Source organism: Triticum dicoccoides, chromosome 4A (genome assembly GCF_002162155.2).
Source record: "Triticum dicoccoides isolate Atlit2015 ecotype Zavitan chromosome 4A, WEW_v2.0, whole genome shotgun sequence".
NCBI classification, from domain to species: Eukaryota; Viridiplantae; Streptophyta; class Magnoliopsida; order Poales; family Poaceae; genus Triticum; species Triticum dicoccoides.
Genome location: NC_041386.1, coordinates 563,084,853 through 563,096,458, shown reverse-complemented (window position 1 = coordinate 563,096,458; position 11,606 = coordinate 563,084,853).

Here is an 11,606-nt window from a genome sequence, read left to right as displayed (position 1 = left end):
AACTTAAACTACACTACCGACATCCGCAGAGACTTGATCTTCGACGGATTCGAGCCTATGTCACTGGATTCGTCTCCGGCCACGGACTCCGAGCCGCCTGCATCCGCGCCCATCAAATCCGACTGGGCACCGATCATGGAGTTCACCTCCGCGGATATCTTTCAGCACTCACCTTTCGGCGATGTGCTAAATTCATTAAGGTCTCTCTCCTTGTCAGGAGAACCTTAGCCGAACTATGTCCGGTTAGAATGGGATGCGGACGACGAAGAAATTCGCTGCCCACCCACCACCCACTTAGTAGCCACTGTCAATGATTTAACCGACATGCTCGACTTTGACTCCAAAGACATCGAAAGTATGGACGACGATGCAGGAGACGAATAGGAACCACCGCCCACAGGGCGCTGGACCGCCATGTAACGCCTCGGACACACCCGCCGGTGGTCGTTACTCCTGGCGGGATCTAGACTGGCCCCACAGATCAACACTACTCTTTTCTGCGCACTTTGTCCTCACTCGTGCGCACCCAGGAGCAACTTCTCGGTTAGTCACCCATCCTGACACTACTCCAAGCTGAGCACACTTAACTTTGGAGTTCTGTCTAAATGGGCTCCCGGAAAAGAAGGAATTCCTTATTGATATGAGTAGTTTATCGTCCCTAATAAGCTAGGCTATCACATACACCCCCACTCAGAGGAATCGACGTCCTCGTCGGGCCACAGGAACGTTCCCTCTTGGCACATACGTCTGTGCTTCCAGTCCGGCACATGTGCCATGCCGTGTGCCACGACAGGTCACAAACGTCATGCACAACATGACCGCGCACCTGTTCGCAAACATCTGTGTAACCACGAGGGTCGGCTCTGATACCAACTTGTAACGCCCCGGACACACCCGCCGGTGGTCGTTACTCCTGGCGGTCCGGCACATGTGCCATGCCGTGTGCCACGACAGGTCACATACGTCATGCACAACATGACCGCGCACCTGTCCACAAACATCCATGTAACCGCGAGGGTCGGCTCTGATACCAACTTGTAACGCCCCGGACACACCCGTCGGTGGTCGTTACTCCTGGCGGGATCTAGACTGGCCCCATAGATCAACACTACTCTTTTTTGTGCACTTTGTCCTCACTCGTGCGCACCCAGAAGCAACTTCCCGGTCGGTCACCCATCCTGACACTACTCCAAGCTGAGCACACTTAACTTTGGAGTTCTGTCTAAATGGGCTCCCGGAAAAGAAGGAATTCCTTATTGATATGATTAGTCTATCATCCCTAATAAGCCAGGCTATCACACGCCACCTCATCATATGATATATACATGGTGGACACCCCCAAAGAAGGTAATGGCGAGGAGACAGCGGAAGATAACCCCTCCAAGAAGCAACCCAAGCATCGACGTCAGTGGCGCCGCTCTAAGTCCCGCCACAGCAAAAGGAGTGATACCGGCACAGGAGATAATAACACTCCAGATAGTGCCGAAGACAACCACAATCCCCTCCAGCACGATGTAGAGTGGGAAGATGAGCAAGCTAGCCCTCCAGAGCAGGCGGCAGATGGAGAACCAGAAGAGGACAATTACATGCCCCTCTCCGAAGACGAGGTGAGCCTCGGCGAAGAAGAATTTATCGTACCTGAGGATCCTGTCGAACAGGAGCGCTTCAAGCGCCGGCTTATGGCCACAACAAATAGCCTGAAGAAAAAGCAACAACAGCTTCAAGCTGATCAAGACTTGCTAGCAGACAGATGGACCGAAGTCCTTGCGGCCGAGGAATACAAACTCGAGCGCCCCTCCAAGAGTTACCCAAAATGCAGGTTGCTACCTCACCTCGAGGAGGAAGCATCGAAACCTCCATCACCAGTGTACGATGCGGCTGACCGGCCACCGCGTGGCCGAGCCAGAGATGCATTTCAGCCTAAAGTTCAGCCTGCACCCCGCCGCCACTCAATAAAAAATACCAAGGCCCGGGGCAACACACGGGACCTGCGAGATGTATTGGACAGCAGGGCAAAACTTGCAAGGTCAATATACGGGTCATGGGCATGCGCACCAACACGGCACAATGATCGTCGCGCCGGATACACCAAAGGTAAATCCGACCGGGCCGAATACAGCAGACAAGACTCATATGAACTGTGTCGTGATATAGCCCGGCATAGAGGCACCGCACACCCCCTATGCTTCACTGATGAAGTTATGGATCACGAATTTCCGGAGGGTTTTACACCCGTAAATATTGAATCGTATGATGGTACAACAGATCCCGCTGTATGGATTGAGGATTTCCTCCTTCACATCCACATGGCTCGCGGTGACGATCTACATGCCATCAGGTACCTCCCACTCAAACTCAAAGGACCAGCTCGGCATTGGCTGAATAGCTTGCGAGCAGACTCCTTCGACAGTTGGGAGGATTTGGAAGACGCATTCCTTGACAACTTCCAGGGCACTTATGTGCGACCACCGAATGCTGATGACTTGAGCCATATAACTCAGCAGCCAGGGGAATCGGCTAGGCAATTCTGGACACGGTTCCTGACCAAGAAAAACCAAATTGTTGACTGTCCGGATGCAGAGGCCCTAACGTCATTCAAGCATAACATCCGCGATGAGTGGCTTGCCCGCCACCTCGGCCAGGAGAAGCCGAAGTCTATGGCAGCCCTCACGACACTCATGACCCGCTTTTGCGCGGGCGAGGATAGCTGGCTGGCTCGCAGCAACAACACATCAAGGAATCCGGGCACTTCAGATACCAAAGATGCCAACGGCAGACCATGTTGTAACAGACCAAAGCGCCGCAACAACGGCGATAACAACGATGATACGGCAGTCAATGCCGGATTCAGAGGCTCTAAATCCGGTCAGCGGAAAAAGCCATTTAAAAGAAGTACTCCGGCTCCGTCCAATTTGGATCGCATACTGGATCGCTCGTGTCAAATCCACGACACCCTCGACAAGCCAGCCAATCACACCAACAGAGAATGCTGGGTGTTCAAGCAGGCTGGCAAGTTAAATGCCGAAAACAAGGACACAGGGCTGCATAGTGATGACGAGGAGGAGCCCCGGCCGCCGAACACGGGAGGACAGAAGGGGTTCCCCCCACAAGTGAAGACGGTGAACATGATATACGTAACCCACATTCCCAAGAGGGAGCGGAAGCATGCACTAAGGGACGTCTATGCGATGGAGCCCGTCGCCCCAAAGTTCAACCCATGGTCCGCTTGTCCGATCAACTTTGATCGTAGGGACCACCCCACTAGTATCCGTCATGGCGGATCCGCCGCACTGGTCCTAGACCCCATCATCGATGGATTTCACCTCACTTGAGTCCTTATGGACGGCGGCAGCAGCCTTAACCTGCTCTGTTAGGATACAATGTGAAAAATGGGTATCGATCCCTCGAGGATCAAACCCACCAAAACCACCTTTAAGGGCATAATCCCAGGTGTAGAGACCCATTGCACGGGCTCAATCACACTGGAAGTGGTCTTCGGATCACCAGACAACTTCTGAAGCGAGGAGTTAATCTTCGATATCGTCCCGTTTCGCATTGGCTATCACACACTACTCGGACGAACATCATTTGCAAAATTTAATGCAGTACCGCATTACGCATACCTCAAGCTCAAGATGCCAGGACCTAGGGGGGTCATAACAGTAAATGGAAACACAGTACGCTCGCTCCGCACGGAAGAGCACACTGTAGCCCTCGCAGCAGAAGCACAAAGCAGCCTTTTAAGGCAAACCACTAATTCGGCGTTACAACCCCCGGACATCTTCAAGCGAGTCCGGAGTAAACTGCAACATGATCGCCTGGCACATTCAGAGCTCGCCTAGCAATTCGGCCCCCGTCCCAGTCCCAGTCAAGCGACGAAATCCGTGCCACGCGTACATAATTACGCACTAAAAATACCATGGACATAGGTGGGGGCATGATCAGGGCACGTCCCCCAATGTGGCTTAACTGCCCTAGGGGCTGTATACCTTTATCATTTCTTTTCTCTTTCAGGGCCTAACTCTCTGGAAGCCCTTTTCCGGCAGTACGATTGCCAGACACATTACGGGAAGGAACAACCAAGGCAGCAAGAAGCTAAGATGTACACGGGAACCCCGAGGTGGTCTCTAATAATAATTGATATACCCGCTTTCTACTATCCATACGCAGCTTGCCCTTGGATAGGACATTTCGAATAGTCCTACTTTCTGCTTATTGCACTACTTGTACCAATACGCTTCGTCGTATTATTTAAATAACAATGCATAGCATTAGTCTATTATTGCATTATTTATCTTTTTTTTCTTATATGTCCATTTACGACAATCCGCACCCGTACATTCGAGTACAGTCAGTACGCCAGGGGCTTTCATTTACCCCATAATACGGCGCGAGAAGTCCGAACACTTCCGGCAGTGCGGCACCCCGAACTTATAGCACTATATGCATCAGCTCCGAATCATGTCTTGGGTCAATAGTTGGGTTTGCCCGGCTCCCATGCTTTGGTACCTTACGTTCTGCTATATCGGCTAAGGTAGCGGTGGGAGAACTACTGCGATTGTGTCCCGGTTCTTCTGGACGAGCACCTCAGTAGAGAAAGCCGAAAACTGACTGTCATGATAAGGCGAGAGACTGGTTGCTGTTCGAGAGGTCTCAAGTCCTTAAAGACTTTTTCCGCTTCGGGCGAGGAGTCGGCCTTGCCCGACTTAGGCGTGTATAGCGCCCCAAATTCGGCCTTCCGAATACTAGGGGCTTCGCCAAGATTTGAAATTGTGGACTTCTATGGCTAAGTGAGAGTGATAAAGTCTTATAGTCTGATTGCATGGTGCGTTGCGCTGAACACCTCCCTTGAAGGACCCAAAATTGGGGTAAAGAGTGCTCAGGTTTATCCCGAACACCCCAGTACTAGTTACATGGGGGCAGAAGCCGACGACTGGCCAACTCTCAAATTTTATAAACGGCCGCACAGAAGGTAATATTTGAAATTAAAAAAAAGCGTTGCATAGCGCAGATGAACTTGTTTCACATTACAGGATCACATGAGCATGTTCATTCAAAAATTACATCCTTGTCACATTCATCCGCCACAAGGCGTGAACCCTTCAGGACACTCTCATAATACATCTTGGGGCAGCGATGCTCCTTGCCCTCCGGCGGCCCCTCCTTCACCACCTTCACGGCGTCCAGCAAAGCCCCGTGCGCACCGTTGATGCAGACGGACTGCTTTATGACTTCAAGCCGTGGGCAGGCATCCAGAAGCCGCCTTGATGACCCACAAGTATAGGGGATCTATCGTAGTCCTTTCGATAAGTAAGAGTGTCGAACCCAACGAGGAGCAGAAGGAAATGATAAACGGTTTTCAACAAGGTATTCTCTGCAAGTACTGAAATAAGTGGTAACAGATAGTTTTGTGATGAGATAATTTGTAACAAGCAACAAGTAACAAAAGTAAATAAAGTGCAGCAAGGTGGCCCAATCCTTTTTGTAGCAAAGGACAAGCCTGGACAAACTCTTATATAAGGAAAAGCGCTCTCGAGGACACATGGTAATATCGTCAACCTAGTTTTCATCACGTTCGTATGATTCGCGTTCGGTACTTTGATAATTTGATATGTGGGTGGACCGGTGCTTGGGTGCTGTTCTTACTTGAACAAGCATCCCACTTATGATTAACCTCTATTGCAAGCATCCGCAACTACACCAAAACTATTAAGGTAAACCTAACCATAGCATGGAACATATGGATCCAAATCAGCCCCTTACGAAGCAACACATAAACTAGGGTTTAAGCTTCTGTCACTCTAGCAACCGATCATCTACTTATTACTTCTCAATGCCTTTCTCTAGGCCCAAATAATGGTGAAGTGTTATGTAGTCGATGTTCACATAACACCACTAGAGGCTAGACAACATACATCTCATCAAAATATCGAACGAATACCAAGTTCACATGACTACTAATAGCAAGACTTCTCCCTTGTCCTCAGGAACAAACGTAACTACTCACAAAGCATATTCATGTTCATAATCAGAGGGGTATTAATATGCATACAGGATCTGAACATATGATCTTCCACCAATTAAACCAACTAACATCAACTACAAGGAGTAATTAACACTACTAGCAACCTACTAGCACCAATCCCGGACTTGAAGACAAGAATTGGATACAAGAGATGAACTAGGGTTTTGAGATGAGATGGTGCTGATGAAGATGTTGATGGAGATTGACCTCTCCCGATGAGAGGAGCGTTGGTGATGACGATGGCGATGATTTCCCCCTCCGGGAGGGAAGTTTCCCCGGCAGAACAGCTCTGCCGGAGCTCTAGATTGGATCCGTCAAGGTTCCGCCTCGTGGAAGCGGAGTTTCGTCCCGAAAGGTTGCTTCTTATTTTTTTTCTCGACAAAAGACTTCATATAGGAGAAGATGGTCATCGGAGAGCCACCAGGGGGCCCACGAGGCAGGGGGCGCGCCCTAGGGGGGGGGCGCCCCCACCCTCGTGAGCAGGGTGTGGCCCCCCTGGTCTTCATCTTTGGCGAGGATTTTTCATTATTTATTATAAGGTGTTCCATGGAGTTTCAGGACTTTTGGAGTTGTGTAGAATAGGTCTCTAATATTTGCTCCTTTTCCAGCCCAGAATTCCAGCTACCGGCATTCTCCCTCCTTATGTAAACCTTGTAAAATAAGAGAGAATAGCCATAAGTATTGTGACATAATGTGAAATAACAGCCCATAATGCAATAAATATCGATATAAAAGTATGATGCAAAATGGACGTATCAACTCCCCCGAGCTTAGACCTTGCTTATCCTCAAGCGAAAAGCCGAAATCGAAAAATATGTCCACATTTTTAGAGATGAAGGTGTCGATAAAAGTAAAATACAGACATGAGGGCATCATGATCATTCTTAGAACAACAACTTATATAATTCTTGTCATATGATCTCTAATGCTAGAGTAGTAATTCAATCACAATATCAAGTATGAATCATAAACTTCGTTGAGAACTAACAAACTACAATCTCGGTCATTGAAGCAATTGCAATTTATCATAACATAGGAAAGAGTCAATGTATAAGAGCTTTTCAGCAAGTCCACATACTAAACTATCATATAATCTTTCACAATTACTGACACTCACACAATACTTATGGGTATGGAGTTTTAATCGGACACAGAGAAAGATAGGGGCTTATAGTCTTGCCTCCCAACGTTTTACCTCAAGGGTAATGTCAACAGTAATAGTTCATGTAAACTCACATCCAATTAGCCATATATACCAGGATCTTTCAAACATATTGTGCTTGCCAAAGGATAAAGTGTAAAAAGGTAGGGTGAAAATCACCATGACTCTTGCATAAGGTAGAAGATAATGATAAAAAATAGGCCCTTCGCAGAGGGAAGCAGAGGTTGCCATGCTCTTTTATGGTTGGATGCACAAAATCTTAATGCGAAAGAACGTCACTTTATATTTCCCCTTGTGATATGAACCTTTATTATGAAGTCCGTCGCTTTTATTACTTCCACATCACAAGATCGTATAAAGTTTATTTCTCCCACACTAATCAATCATACATATTTAGAGAGCAATTTTTATTGCTTTTCACCGATGACAACTTACTTGAAGGATCTTATTCAATCCATAGGTAGATATGGTGGACTCTCTTGGCAAAGCTGGTTTAAGGGTATTTGGAAGCACAAGTAGTATCTCTACTTGGTGCAATGAATTTGGCTAGCATGAGGGGGAAAGGCAAGCTCAACATGTTGGAGGATCCAAGACAATATAATTTATCTCAGATGTAAGAAAACATAACCCATTACGTTGTCTTCCTTGTCCAATGTCAACTCTTTAGCATGTCATATTTTAATGAGTGCTCACAATCATAAAAGATGTCCAAGATAGTATATCTATATGTGAAGACCTCTCTTTCTTTATTACTTCCCATTAATTTCAACGATGACCAAAGCTATGCTTGTCAACTCTCAACAAATTTTATTCATCATACTTTTTCTATGTGAGCTCATTACTCTCCATGGGATCCATATGATCTCTTTGTTTCTTTTTATTTCTTTCTCTTTTCTTTTATTCACTTAGGATCATGGTAAAATAATCAAGCCCTTGACTCATCACTAATCTTTATTATATAGCTCACAGACTCGATTACATAGAAGGATAATAAAGCAAAACTCACAACTAGATCATGCCATAAACTTTATTCCACTAGATCAAAATACTACTAATATGATCAAACTAAGGAAAGCGGTAAAGATAAAAGTGATGGTGATACGATACCGGGGCACCTCCCCCAAGCTTGGCAGTTGCCAAGGGGAGTGCCCATACCCATGTGATTATGTCTCTCTTTTAGGGGACGGTGATGTGATGTTTTTGGCGATGATGCCCTTCAAAATACGATTCTCTTCCTCAAGCTTGTTGACTTGCTGCTTGAGCTCCATTATTTCCTTTCAGAGTTTTCCTGTAACAGCCAAAGCTCCCTGCACCCAAGGGTGCTGCATAGCTGCGGGAGAACCAGTGACACTCTTTTTCATATTCTCATAAGAAAGAAATCTAACATTGGAAGGGATAACCGAGTTTGGAATAGCTGAGCTCTGCAGTTCTCCCATTGTGAATCCAACTCGGAAGCGAGAGGTGACTTCTTGATCCTCCATGGCATCTAGCCTCATTAGGTCAGCCTCCATCTCTTCCTCCGTTGTTGGCCCAAAGTGGTCAGGGTCGCTGTTTGCCCTTGGTTCCGGTGCCGGATTAGATACTCGGCTCTCCCCGACTGACTCTTGAGAAGACATCTTGCTCTAATCTGCAACAACAACAACTCAAAACAAAAATAGAGGATTTTTGCGTGATACAGGAGTCAAAACCTTTGGGAGAATTTATAATGAATTTTTACCGACCAAAATACGTATCGTGCAAGAAAACGGAGTTCGGAAGGCACACGAGGTGCTCACGAGGTAGGGGGCGTGCCCAGGGGGGTAGGGCGCGCCCTCCACCCTCGTGGGGCCCTCGTGTCCTTCCCGGACTGCTACTTAATTTTCTATTTTTCTGAATATTCCAAAACGGAGAAATGTTGCCTTAAAAATTGTTTTGGAGTCGGTTTACATACCGTACCACGTACCTATTCCTTTTCGGAGTGTGAAACATTTTGGAAAGTGTCCCTTATGTATTCTTCTGGGGTTACGGTTTCAATAATATTGGTTTCAACATTTATGGGATTACCTGAGATATGATGTTTGATTTTTTGACCATTTACCACCTTCGGATTTGTGCCTTCGAAGTTTTTGATTTTTATGGCACCGGAACGATATACCTCCTCGATAACATAGGGGCCTTCCCATTTAGAGAGAAGTTTTCCTGCAAAAAAAATCTTAAAAGAGGGTTGTATAGCAATACATAATCACCTACATTAAACTCACGCTTTTGTATCCTTTTGTCATGCCATCTTTTAACCTTTTCTTTAAACAACTTGGCATTTTCGTAAGCTTGGGTTCTCCATTCATCAAGTGAGCTAATATCAAATAACCTCTTTTCACCGGCAAGTTTGAAATCATAGTTGAGCTCTTTAATAGCCCAATATGCCTTATGTTCTAGTTTGAGAGGTAAGTGACATGCTTTTCCATATACCATTTTATACGGAGACATAACCATAGGATTTTTATATGCAGTTCTATAGGCCCATAATGCATCATCAAGTTTCTTGGACCAATTCTTTCTATACCTATTGACAGTCTTTTGCAAAATTAATTTGAGTTCTCTATTACTCAATTCTACTTGACCGCTAGACTGTGGCTGATACGGAGATGCAATTCTATGATTGACATCATATTTAGCAAGCATTTTACAGAAAGCACCATGAATAAAATGTGAACCACCATCAGTCATTAAATATCTAGGGACTCCAAACCTTGGAAAAATAACTTCTTTAAGCATTTTAATAGAAGTGTTATGATCAGCACTACTAGTTGGAATAGCTTCTACCCACTTAGTAACATAATCAACAACACTAAAATATGTGTATATCCATTAGAGGCAGGAAAAGGTCCCATATAATCAAAGCCCCAAACATCAAACGGTTCAATAACATGTGAATAATTCATAGACATTTCTTGACGTCTACTAATATTACCAATTCTTTGACATTCATCACAGGATAGGACAAACTTACGGGCATCCTTGAAGAGAGTAGGCCAATAAAAACCGGATTGCAATACCTTATGTGCAGTTCTATCTCCCGCGTGGTGTCCTCCATAAGTTTCGGAGTGGCACTTGCGTAGGATCTGTTCCTGTTCATGCTCAGGTACACAACGTCTAATAACACCATCTACGCCTTCCTTATAAAGATGTGGGTCATCCCAAAAGTAATGTCTCAAATCATAGAAGAACTTTTTATTTTGTTGGTATGTGAAGCTAGGTGGTATAAATTTAGCAACTATGTAATTAGCATAATCAACATACCAAGGGGTACTACGAGAAGTACTTATGACATTTAATTGTTCATCAGGAAAAGTATCATCAATAGGTAGTGGGTCATCAAGAACATTCTCTAACCTAGATAAGTTGTCTGCAACGGGGTTCTTAGCTCCTTTCCTATCAACAATATGCAAATCAAATTCTTGTAGCAAGAGAACCCATCTAATAAGTCTAGGTTTAGCATCTTTCTTCTCCATAAGATATTTAATAGCAGCATGATCAGTGTGGATAGTTACTTTAGAATCAACAATATAAGGTCTGAACTTATCACAAGCAAATACAACTGCTAAAAGTTCTTTTTCAGTAGTAGAATAATTTCTTTGAGCATTGTCTAGAGTCTTACTGGCATAATGGGTAACTTTTAATTTCTTATCAACTCTTTGTCCTAGACCAACACCTACAACATAATCACTAGCATCACACATAATTTCAAAGGGTAAATTCCAATGAGGTGGCTGAACAATAGGTGCAGAGACTAATGCTTTCTTAAGTATTTCAAATGCTTCTACACAATCATCATCAATGACAAATGGTATATCTTTTTGTAATAAATTGGTCAGAGGCCAAGAATTTTTTGAGAAGTCCTTAATGAACCTCCTATAAAATCCGGCGTGACTAAGGAAACTTCTTATACCTTTGATGTCCTTGGAACATGGCATCTTTTCAATAGCATCAACCTTGGCTTTATCAACTTCAATACCTCTTTCAGAAACTTTATTCCCCAAGACAATACCTTCATTAACCATAAAGTGGCACTTTTCCCAATTCAAGACAAGATTAGTTTCTTCACATCTCTGCAAAACTCGATCAAGATTGTTCAAGCAATCATCAACAGAAGATCCATAGACGGAAAAGTCGTCCATGAAAACCTCACAAATCTTTTCACAAAAGTCAGACAATATAGCCATCATGCATCTTTGAAAGGTAGCAGGTGCATTACATAAACCAAAAGGCATACGTCTATAAGCAAAAGTACCAAAAGGGTATGTAAAAGTAGTCTTTGATTGATCTTTAGCCGACACATGTATTTGAGAGAAACCAGAATAACCATCTAGAAAGCAGTAATGTGTATGTTTGCATAATCTTTCTAGCATTTGATCGATAAAAGGTAAGGGGTAATGATCT